Here is a 9,898-nt window from a genome sequence, read left to right on the forward strand (position 1 = left end):
TAAAGCTGAGGGGCTAAAAACTGTGTGCAGATATTTGTGTTCACAACTGAAGCCTGGGTTCAGAAACCCTCACCCCTGTGGGGCCTCAGAGGTTGGGCTCAAGCCATATGTCTGTACTGTAAATTTTATAGTCCTGCAGCCCAAGCCCCATAACTCTGAGTCAGCTGACCTGGGCTGTGTGACAGGTGCCCTGGGTGTTTGTAATCACAGTGTAGACATAACATTAGGCTACGTCGCTCAGTGCATTGAAACAACCAGGTCTGGCCTGTGTCGGATTAATCAGGGTCATGCGGCTTGGGCTGTAAAGTTGCAGTGTATGTTGTCTCAGCTCAGGCTCAGTACCCTGCTCTAGGAGCCCAGAAGGTTGGCAGGGAGTTTAGCAAGTAGAAATGGTAAAACTGCAGTGAAGTTTTACCCTAGACTCAATGGCTTTTTCTCATTGGTCTGTCTGCTCTGGGGCAGGGAAATACACACGCCCTGCTGCATTTGTTATTTCAAAGGGTGGTTTAGGGTTTTCAACATTCTCAGACACTGGGCACAAAGTAGTTCTCAAACCCTCAGCATAAGCTAGGTGACCTGCCCACAGATTCTGGCAGCCCAATGAAGCATTCTGGTGTGAGAGTCTCAGACCTGCCCCTGTCCCCCAGAGGAGGGGGTCATCTTTGAGGGGACTGGACCACTGACCTATCAGCCTTAACACCCAAACTTTCAGTAACTCTATTGTCAGTGCCTGCAAGCATCAATTTAAACCATAGGAATAGGCATGCTGGAACCGACCATTGGGGGGCCATTTTAGCTCTGAAATCTTGTTTTTCTGACAGTAGCAATACAGGTGCCTAAATCTACTCCTAGGAGCTGAACCCAGGGTCTCTGTTTACTAAACAGGTGCTTTAACCAGCTAAGCCATTGCTGCCTGCTGGTATTTAAAACATCCTGTCTGCCCACACCTGGCTGTCTGCCAACCCCACCCGGGCCTTACAAGCTTTGCTTGTGTTTGGATTCTGTAAAGCAGAGGAGCAGGCGAAGTTTTGCTCCCAAGGTGTGTGTGATTTCTTTGCACAGGTCTATGCTGCAAAATTAGGTGAGTGTAATTACACTACTTAGGGGTTTGCAAAAAATTGACTACCCCTTCTCCTCCAAGCAATGCAATTATATCAGCCCTAATCCCAGTGTAGATAACCCTGTGTCAACAGGAGGCTTCTCCCATCACAGAGCTTGGGGAGGGGCTTGGTTAGGAAGAACCAGAGAATAGGTGGCCGCATGAATCTTGCATTTGGGGAGGCAGGTCATGAGCACTGGAAAGTTCCCTAGAAGCCAGTTCACCTCTTGCTTGCTCTCACCACCGAGGCCTCCTTGGCCTGCTGCTTGTGCCCCAACATCCTCTGTCCCAAGGTCTGTCAACCACCCACGCCTCTCTTCCCCTCCCGTGACACCCATCCTGCCTGGGCGCCCACACCTCTCTGCTCCTCTCCTGAGACTGCCCTGCCCACCACCCACACCTCTCTACCCTCCCGTGACACCTGTCCTGCCTGCCACCCACACCTCTCTGTTCCCTCCCCTGCCCAGCCCACTGCTTGCACCTCTCTGCCCTCCCCTGAGACCTGCTCTGCCTCAGCACCCACACCTCTCTGCCCTTCTGTGATACCCCATCCTGCCTGAAAACCCACACCTCTCTGCCCCTCCTGATGCTCTGACACCCCATCCTGCCTGTGCCATCCCACACCTCTCTGCCTCTCCTGAGACCTGCTCTGCCCCTCCTGTGACACCCATCCTGTCTGCCCCATGCCTCTTTGTCCCCCCCTGCCAGCCCAGCCACACCCCACCCCACTTGCACGCTCTCTGTCCCTCCTGACCTGCTCTGCCTACCACTTAACACTCTCTGCCCCTCCCCTGAGACCCGCCAACCACTTTCTTCATGCTGCTGTTGTTATTCTGTGAACATCAAAGGATGGAATAAAAAGCTGAGCTTCTCCAGGGTAAGGAAAGAATGAGCCGCCAACCCCTGGCAAAGCTCAGTGCCCAGAGAAAACCTACCCCTGCTATCGCAATCACTGATGTGCTGAGGATATGCGGAAAGGACTGTCTGAATAAGGCAGGCCCCAGGGAATGGGGGGAGTGGGGAGGGAGGGGGAGGGGTGGGGAGGGTTGGGGGCAGCAGGGAAGTGACTTCACAGCCGGCCCCTCCTCAGCCCATCTCTGTGCCCCCTGTGTCTGTGGCTTCCAGCACTGCTGGCCCCACTGACAACCCTCCCTATCCCCCAGCTCTGGCTCCCTCAGGAGCAGCCGATCCAGCTCCAGGAGAGCACGTGCCCTCTGGGAACGGGACAGGGGTCAGTGTCCAGCCAGAGGGGGAAGGGGGCAGCCCAGGAGTTCTCAGACTGGGGTTACAGCCCCTCGTGGGTGGCTGGGTGAGTTATTATGTGGGGTCACAAACTGCCCAGCTCTGCAGGCAGCAGAAGTGAGAGTGGCAGTGGCAATGGAACAAAGTCTGTTGTGAAAAGTGATATTGACAAATGTCTTCACACCCCCAGTATTAAACAGTAACTATTTTAAACCCCTTTTCTGCTTATAACAATAATTCAATCAAAGTGTGTTTTAGGCTTAATTTAAAAGTGAGAACAGTTAAACTCATTTTAAAGAATTGGGTTATAAATTAAGCATTTAAAATAATGTTAAATATGAAAAAATGTGTTTTGAATTGATGTGGGGGGGGGGTCGCACTCAGCACCTTGCTTTGTGCAAGGGTCACCAGTTCTAAAAGTTTGAGAATCACTGGGTTACATAGGGAAAGAGCAAAGAGAGACACTGAGACAGGCCTGCAGGGGAAATACCCGGGGAGAGGGGTTCCTATCTCACAAATCTTCCCTGCTCCATTTACTGCCCCATCCCTGGGCTGTATCTCCAGTGCCGAGGACATCACAGATCCCCCTCTCTGCCAAGGGGGCTTGCACAGGTAGTTCCTTGGTGCCAGGCCTCTGACTTACTGAATAATTGCATAAATTCGCTGGTGCTTCTCTCCTCCCCCTGCTTCTTTCTGTGACCCTGCTGCCAGTTGGAGTCGGCAGCAACATGGCCCAGGGTTCAATATCTTGGGGATCCTTTTTAAAACACAACACAGAACCCACTCAAGCCCCACCCAGTAACCTGGGACAATCCCACACCACCCCTGGGTGTCTCTAGAGGCAATAATTCCCCTTGCCAGCACTGAGTCTGAGGCTGTGTCTACACTACCAATGCCAATGATGGGTTCCGCTCGACAACGATTCACAGCAGAGCGACTCGACCCACGTTCATTTTCATCCTCTGAGTCAGGAAACCCAGAAAAGCCTCTTCTTTTGTACTGAGACAGGCAAAAATAAGGTGACACTAAATTATTCTGATTGCTAAAAGCAGGTTTAGGGGGCTGTGTATTTTTGAAAAAAAAAATCAACACTGATCCTTCTAACTAGCAGCATGAGATAAAGAAAAGAACACGGACAAATCTTGTCAGTAATGGCTAATGTCCTAAATAGGAAATCAGCAGCAGTTTGTAGCTGGGGTAGTGTAAAGTCTGAATGTGTATGACCTGACCCCAGCCCCCACCCCCACATAGCAGTAGGGCTTGGCACTCTGTCTGTGCATTGGTGTGGTGGCAGAGTGGTTAACCAAGCAGTGACAATCCAAGGAGATTCCCTGAGTCGGTTTCACTCCTGAGGAGATTCTGCACCAAAAAAATAAAAATTCTGTGCACAATATTTTAAAATTCTGCAATTTTTATTTGCCAATAAATAAATGTGGAGGCTCCAGCATGGTAGAGGGGAGCACAGGTTTCTGGATGCACAGAGGTGGGATATCACCCTGCAGCCCCCTCTCTCCTCCAGGGAAACAGACTTGGTGGTGAGCGTGCGCCTCTCTGCCACCTACTCCAGGACCCCAAAAAGACTCTGCAGAACTGCTCATGAGGGGTGCATGACCACTCTTCTGGCTTCCCTATCAGAAAGTCAAATCAGCTGGCCTTGGGGGCTCCTGCCACTACTACTGGCAGCACAGTGGGGCTAAAGCAGATTCCTGCCCACTCTCGCTCTGCACAGCACACCACTCCCAGAAGCATCTGGCACGTCCCTATGGGGTGTGTCTCTCAAACACTGCCCCTGCCCCAAGCACCAACTCTGCCATTGGAACTGCGGCAATGGGAGCTGCATGAGTGGTGCCTGTGGGCAGTGGCCCCAGGAGATCCCACCCAGCCTCCTCCAGGTAGAAGTTGCTGTGGATCGCTTTCAGGAGCTGCCCAAGATAGGTGCCACACCCCAACACTCTGCCCCAGCCCAGATCCTGCACCCTGTGTGCACCCAAACTCCCTCCCTGAGTCTGCCACTGCCCCCCCGCACCTTAACATCCTGCCCCAGTGCAGAGCCCACACCAAACTCCCTCCCAGGGTCTGCCCCCTGCCTCCCCTGCACTACAACCCCCTGCTCCAGCCAAGAACCTGCACCTCAAACTCCCTCCCAGAGCCTGTCACTACCTCTCCTGCTCCCCAAACCCCTGCCCCAGCCCCAGCCCAGAACTTGCACTCAAATGCCCTCCCAGAACATGCACCCCCTCCTGCAGCCAAACTCCCTCCCAGAGCCTGCCACCGCCTCCCCTGCCCATCCCAGAACTTGCACCTCATGTACCCAAACTCTCTCCCAGAGCCTTAGATAGAGGTGGGGGGAGGAAGGGGCAGGGGCAGGGGCAGGACTTGGACCCGTTCTGGGCATCACCAAAAGTTATATGAACCTGGCACTCCTGAGCTGGAGCCCTAGTTACTGCACATCTCTCACCTTCCAGGAGGGACTCTGTGGGGCAGGGCCCTGCTGGGGCTTTATTCTTTCCTTTAATCACGTGGAAGGGTGAACAGGGAGAGAATCTGTTCTTGTTTTCTCTGCAGAACACACGCAGGCAGCTGGATTATTTCCAGGGCTGGAATAAAACACAAGCTAGCACAGGATGGTTTTCATCCCTCAACCTCTGGGTTATCGGCCCAGCACGCTTCTGCTGCGGGAGAGGGGGCTTCCTGCACGATGTATTCCCAGCGCAGCTCCCAAGCTGTACACTGGAGAGTTGTGCCCATGGGATTTAGACGCTTTAGAGGCAGGTGATTGACAGGTGCTGGGTCCCATCTCCAACGCTGAATGACACGTGCTCGCTGCATTCTCAGCCGGGGGCTCCTGAGTCTGATGGTTCAGCAGCACCAACCCCCGCCCCTGCCCTGCTTTTCCCCTGGGGGCCCCAGCCCCTCCCTGCCCCCTCCGGGCTGAGGCGGGTCCCCGCGTGTCCCAACCCCCCTGCGTGGGGCCCGGGGGCGGGGCCGCCCTTACGGGCCGCCCCTTCCTGCCCCCCCGCCCGGCCCGGCCCCCCCCCGCCCCTGTGTGCGGGCCAGCGGGGCCATGGCCGGGGCCGGAGCGCAGCGCGGGGCTGCTCCAGCCCTGCAGCCCGCGGGCAGCGCGGGGGCGCGGTGGGGGACCGCGGGGGCGGACACGCTCCTGCGGGAGGGGCCACCCGTGGGGCCTGGTTCGCCCCCTGCCCGGGGGAGTCCCCGAGCTCCCCGCGGCCGGGGCCGGGCGGCGGAGCCCGGTGCAGCTGTCCGGGCTGCAGGGGCCCGGAGCGCGGCTCGGCTGCAGGGCTCGGAGCCCAGGCTGGGTGTCGGAGCGGGGGGAGGATGTGGGGCTGGGGGAGTTCTGGGGTGGGTCAGGCCGGGGGGGCGGGACGGAGTGTGGGGAGCTGGGGATGAGTTTGGGGGGTCAGGGTCGGGATGGGGGCTGGGGGGGGCTGGGAGTTTGGTGTGTGCGAAAGGGGGGGGGTCAGAGCTGGGGATTGGGGATGTTTGGGGGGCTCCATGTTCAGATCTGGCCCTGCGGGAGCTTTGGGGGCTGGCGCTGGGGAAAGTGGGGACTGTCTGAAGTTGGCTGCTTGGGATGTGGGGTGAGGCCCCGGGAGCTGGGGTTGGGCTGCACCCCTGTCACTGCAGCCTGGGGCCCTGCGTTTCCTCTGGAAAAGCTGCTCCCTGTTGCACCAGCTCCTCTCAGTCTGAGTCCCAGGGACCCTGCACAGGCGTCTGCAGGGCAGGACGGGCCCTGAAATCTGGCAGCTGGGAGGTTTGCAGCAGTTTCTAACCCTCCCTCCCCTGCTTCTTCCAGGAGGCACCACAAAAGCATCTGGCCCCTTGGGAAAAGAGAGAGAAGCAGCCAAAGCCGAGGAGGAGCAGCAAAGCGAGGAGCTGCTGGTAGGTGCCCAGAGCCCCCCCACTGAGGTTTGCCTGGCATAAGAATGACCTGGTGAATGCAGGCCCCCCCTGCCAGCCTCAGCCAGGGACCCATCCCCACTGGAGCCCAGGGAGCCTGCAGGGTCAGACACGGGGGTAACATGGTGCCCTTAGGATGCAGGAGGCTGCTGGGCAGGAGAGGGTCAGTCTGTGTTAGCCCAGAGCCCCTGCCCACAGGCTGTCTGGATGTCACAGTGACCAGGGATCCTTTCTAGCTCCTGGGGGATTTGGGATGGGGGAGGGGGAGGAGATGAAATGTGGGCTGCAGAGATGGAGGATTTGGCTCAGTGCAAGTTGATGAGGTTTTGGGGAGAAGTGTCCCTCCTGTTGGTGATGTACAGCTCACCCCGGCCCTGATCCCTCCTCCCTTCCTGGATAAATGAACTTCCCATCACTCCCCACAAGAGATCTTGTGTTCTGGTAAATAACTCTGCCACCCGCCCCGAGGCTGCATTTATGATTTTCCCCAGTTACCGAGCAGATGAATTTCAGTGTTGATAAATGCAAAGTAATGCACATTGGCAAAGATAATATCAAATGGACATAAAATGATGGGGTCTAAATTAGCTGTTACCACTCAAGAAAGAGATTTTGGAGTCACTGTGGATAGTTCTCTGGAAACATCCACTCAATTGTGCAGCGGCAGTCAAAAAAGCAAACAGAATATGGGGAATCATTAGGAAAGGATAGACAAATAAACAGAAAATATCCTATTGCCTCTATAAATCCATGGTACCTCCACATCTTGAATACTGTGTGCAGATTTGGTCACCTCATCTCAAAAAAAAAAACATTGGAATTGGAAAAGGCACAGAGAAGGCAGCAAAAATGATGAAGGGTATGAAACAGCTTCCATATGAGGAGAGATTAATAAGACTGAGGCTATGGCTACACGCCGCAGCTTTTAGCGACACAGCTGTGCCGCTACAGCTGTGCTGCTAACAGGCGCGCAGTGTGGCTGCTGTTTGTCAGCAGGAGAGAAGTGCCAGTGTAGACAAAGCCTGGAGACTGTTCAGCTTGGAAAAGAGATGACTAAGGGGGGGGGATATGGTAGAGGTCTATAAAATCATGACTTGTGTGGCGAAAGTAAATAAGGAAGTGTTATTTCTCCTCATAACACAAGAACTAGGGGTCACCCAGTGACAAATGAATAGGCAGCAGGTTTAAAACAAACAAAAGGAAGTATTTCTTCACACAACACACAGTCAACCTGTGGAACCCTGCCAGAGGATGTTGTGAAGGCCAAGACACTTAACAGGGTTCAAAAAGAACTAGAGAAGTTCATGGAGGATAGGTCCATTAGTGGCTATTAGCCAGGATGGGCAGGGATGGTGTCCCTAGCCTCTGTTTGCCAGAAGCTGGGAATGGGCGGCAGGGGATGGATCACTTGATGATTCCCTGTTCTGTTCATTCCCTCTGGGGCACCTGGCATTGGCCACTGTCAGAAGACAGGATACTGGGCTAGATGGACCTTTGGTCTGACCCAGTCTGGCTGTTCTTATGTTCTATGTTCCCCTGTTACTGAGCTCCACTCTCCCTGTTTGCAGAAACAGACGGAAGCCGAGAGGCAGAAGATCGTCTGGGAGTGGAAGGAGCTGCGAGGGTTTTCTGGAGGAGCAGGAGCAGCGGCTGCTGTCCCGACTGGAAGAGCCTAGAGAGAGCCATTGTCCAGAGAAGGGATGAGGGTGTCTGCAGCCTGTCCTGGGAGATTTCCCTGCTCAGCGAGAGGGGAGGAGAGAAGGGGCAGCAGCCGCTGAGCCAACCTCTGCAGGTCAGGCTGTCATTGCAATGATCATACGCAGTGTTTCTATAGGTGCTTCTGAGCCCTGGACCCCGAAGTACTTTACAGAGTGGGGTCAGGGGCATTATCCTTCTGAGACAAATGGGGAAAGTGAGGCAGAGGGAGGGGCAGAGCTCTGCCCAAGGTCACACAATGAGTCTGGCATCGGCGCCAGGGATGGGCCCTGGGAGTCCTGGATGCTGCAGCCCCAAGACCTTCTCTCCTGGAAATGACTCTCTGCATTTGCACTTGGAGAGTGAAATCCCCTCCCCCACCATGCTGAGGTCCCAAGCCAGGCCCAAGGCCCCTCTCACTGCAGGTTAATGGGTTTAGTGGGGCCAGGGGCCTTCTGGGTCTCTCAGCGCTCGGCAGAATTTGATTCTCAATGCAGAGAAATATCTTCTGCCTGTAAAGTGCCCAGGGAGAAGATTTCCACAGTGGTGACCTGCCCGCAGGGATTGCTGGGGTTGCGTAGGGGAAAGTCCCTGGTACGAGGGGGCAGCTGCTCTGGGAGTGTAAACCTGAAATTCCCCTACTACCCGAGGCCTCAATGGTGACCTCTGCAGAGCAGGAGGCCTCCCCACCCAGGGACACTCCCCCTGACGGCCTCCTCTTTCTCTCCCTCTTTAGGGTGCTGGGAGCACTGGGGGCAGGTAAGTCCTGAGCTCCATTTCGCTCCCCTCATGGGCCGTTAGGTTTGATATCTGCACTGAATAGGAAGCTGCCCCCTGCCCTTGGAGCGTGTGATTCTGTCTCCCCTAGAGGCTGACTCAGGTAGGAGAAGAGCCAGTTACTGTCTGATTGCTAACGAGGTTACAGCAGGGCTGCTAGATATAGGGCCGATGGGACAGACCTGGCCTGTCTCCTGGACTGATGTGGCCGCGTCACGTATTCTGAGGGTGCAGAATCTCAGCTTTCGTGTTTGTTAAAGTGAGTTGGTGGCCCTCAGCACCTCCCCAGTGTAAACGGAGACAGTGTTGCCTTGCCGGGGCTGCCAGAAGCCTGAAGCCGTAGCTCAGAAAGCGTGAACTCTCCTGTTCCCTGTTAATGTCATTGGGGTGTCAACTGAAATAGCAACACTTTGATGTCAGCATTCAATGTTTCCTGGCTGATCACTCGAGCAGGTGGAACGAGGAGGGGGTAGGAGTGAAGCCTTTGTGGGGTGGGAATAGCGAGTTGCTGTAGGGAGGGAAGAACAGAGGAGAGACACAACAACAAGGAAGCAAGAGAGAAATGGAGAAAGGAGGGTGGGAAAGGCAGGGAAACACAGGGAAAAACCAGCAGGGCCTTACAGGGTGTCCGGGAAGGGACTGTTTTCCTCCTGAGTAACATTGAGTGTGACAGACTTGGCAAAATACTAAGAACTAAAATTTTCTTTCCGATACGAAAGGTAGATTCTCCCCTTGTTGCTTGTACGTGAGTATCCCATGGAGAGCAATGGGTGTTCTGGTGTGAATGGAGCAGGGGACAGAGTCCTGACCTGATGCCCTGGCCCACTGACCATAATGGACAGGGCAATCTGGCCCTCTCTGCCAAATGAGCAGGACACCCCAAGGTTACTGCTTCAGCTGAAGGGCTCAAGGGTTTTGATGTTTAAGGGCCCAGATTCATTCTCTGCTGGAGCCCTGAGCTCTGTCTGTCGCCACTGTCAGCATGTAGGTTCTGCCCACTCTTTGGTCTGTGTCTCCTCCCTTTCCACATAATCCCAGTGCTGGTGCCCCTTGTTACTGCAGTAAACCAGCGTAGGGGGTGGCTCTGCCCCCCACAGAACCAGAGCATCCCTGAGAAAGCTCCTGAACAATGTGTCTGTTCCTTGCTCCAGTGTCTCCACTTCCCAT

General features: G+C 55.1%; 1 long non-coding RNA gene across 1 annotated transcript; it reads left to right on the forward strand.

Moving 5' to 3' along the window:
- The first annotated feature begins 5,817 nt into the window (after positions 1-5,817).
- Positions 5,818-9,892, forward strand: LOC142047561 (uncharacterized). The gene is made up of 3 exons (XR_012656870.1): positions 5,818-6,241; positions 7,828-8,051; positions 8,691-9,892. It is a non-coding gene; the product is annotated as an uncharacterized LOC142047561 (long non-coding RNA).
- The last annotated feature ends 6 nt before the right edge of the window (positions 9,893-9,898 follow it).

This window comes from Chelonoidis abingdonii, chromosome 1 (assembly GCF_003597395.2).
Source record: "Chelonoidis abingdonii isolate Lonesome George chromosome 1, CheloAbing_2.0, whole genome shotgun sequence".
Classification (NCBI taxonomy): Eukaryota; Metazoa; Chordata; order Testudines; family Testudinidae; genus Chelonoidis; species Chelonoidis abingdonii.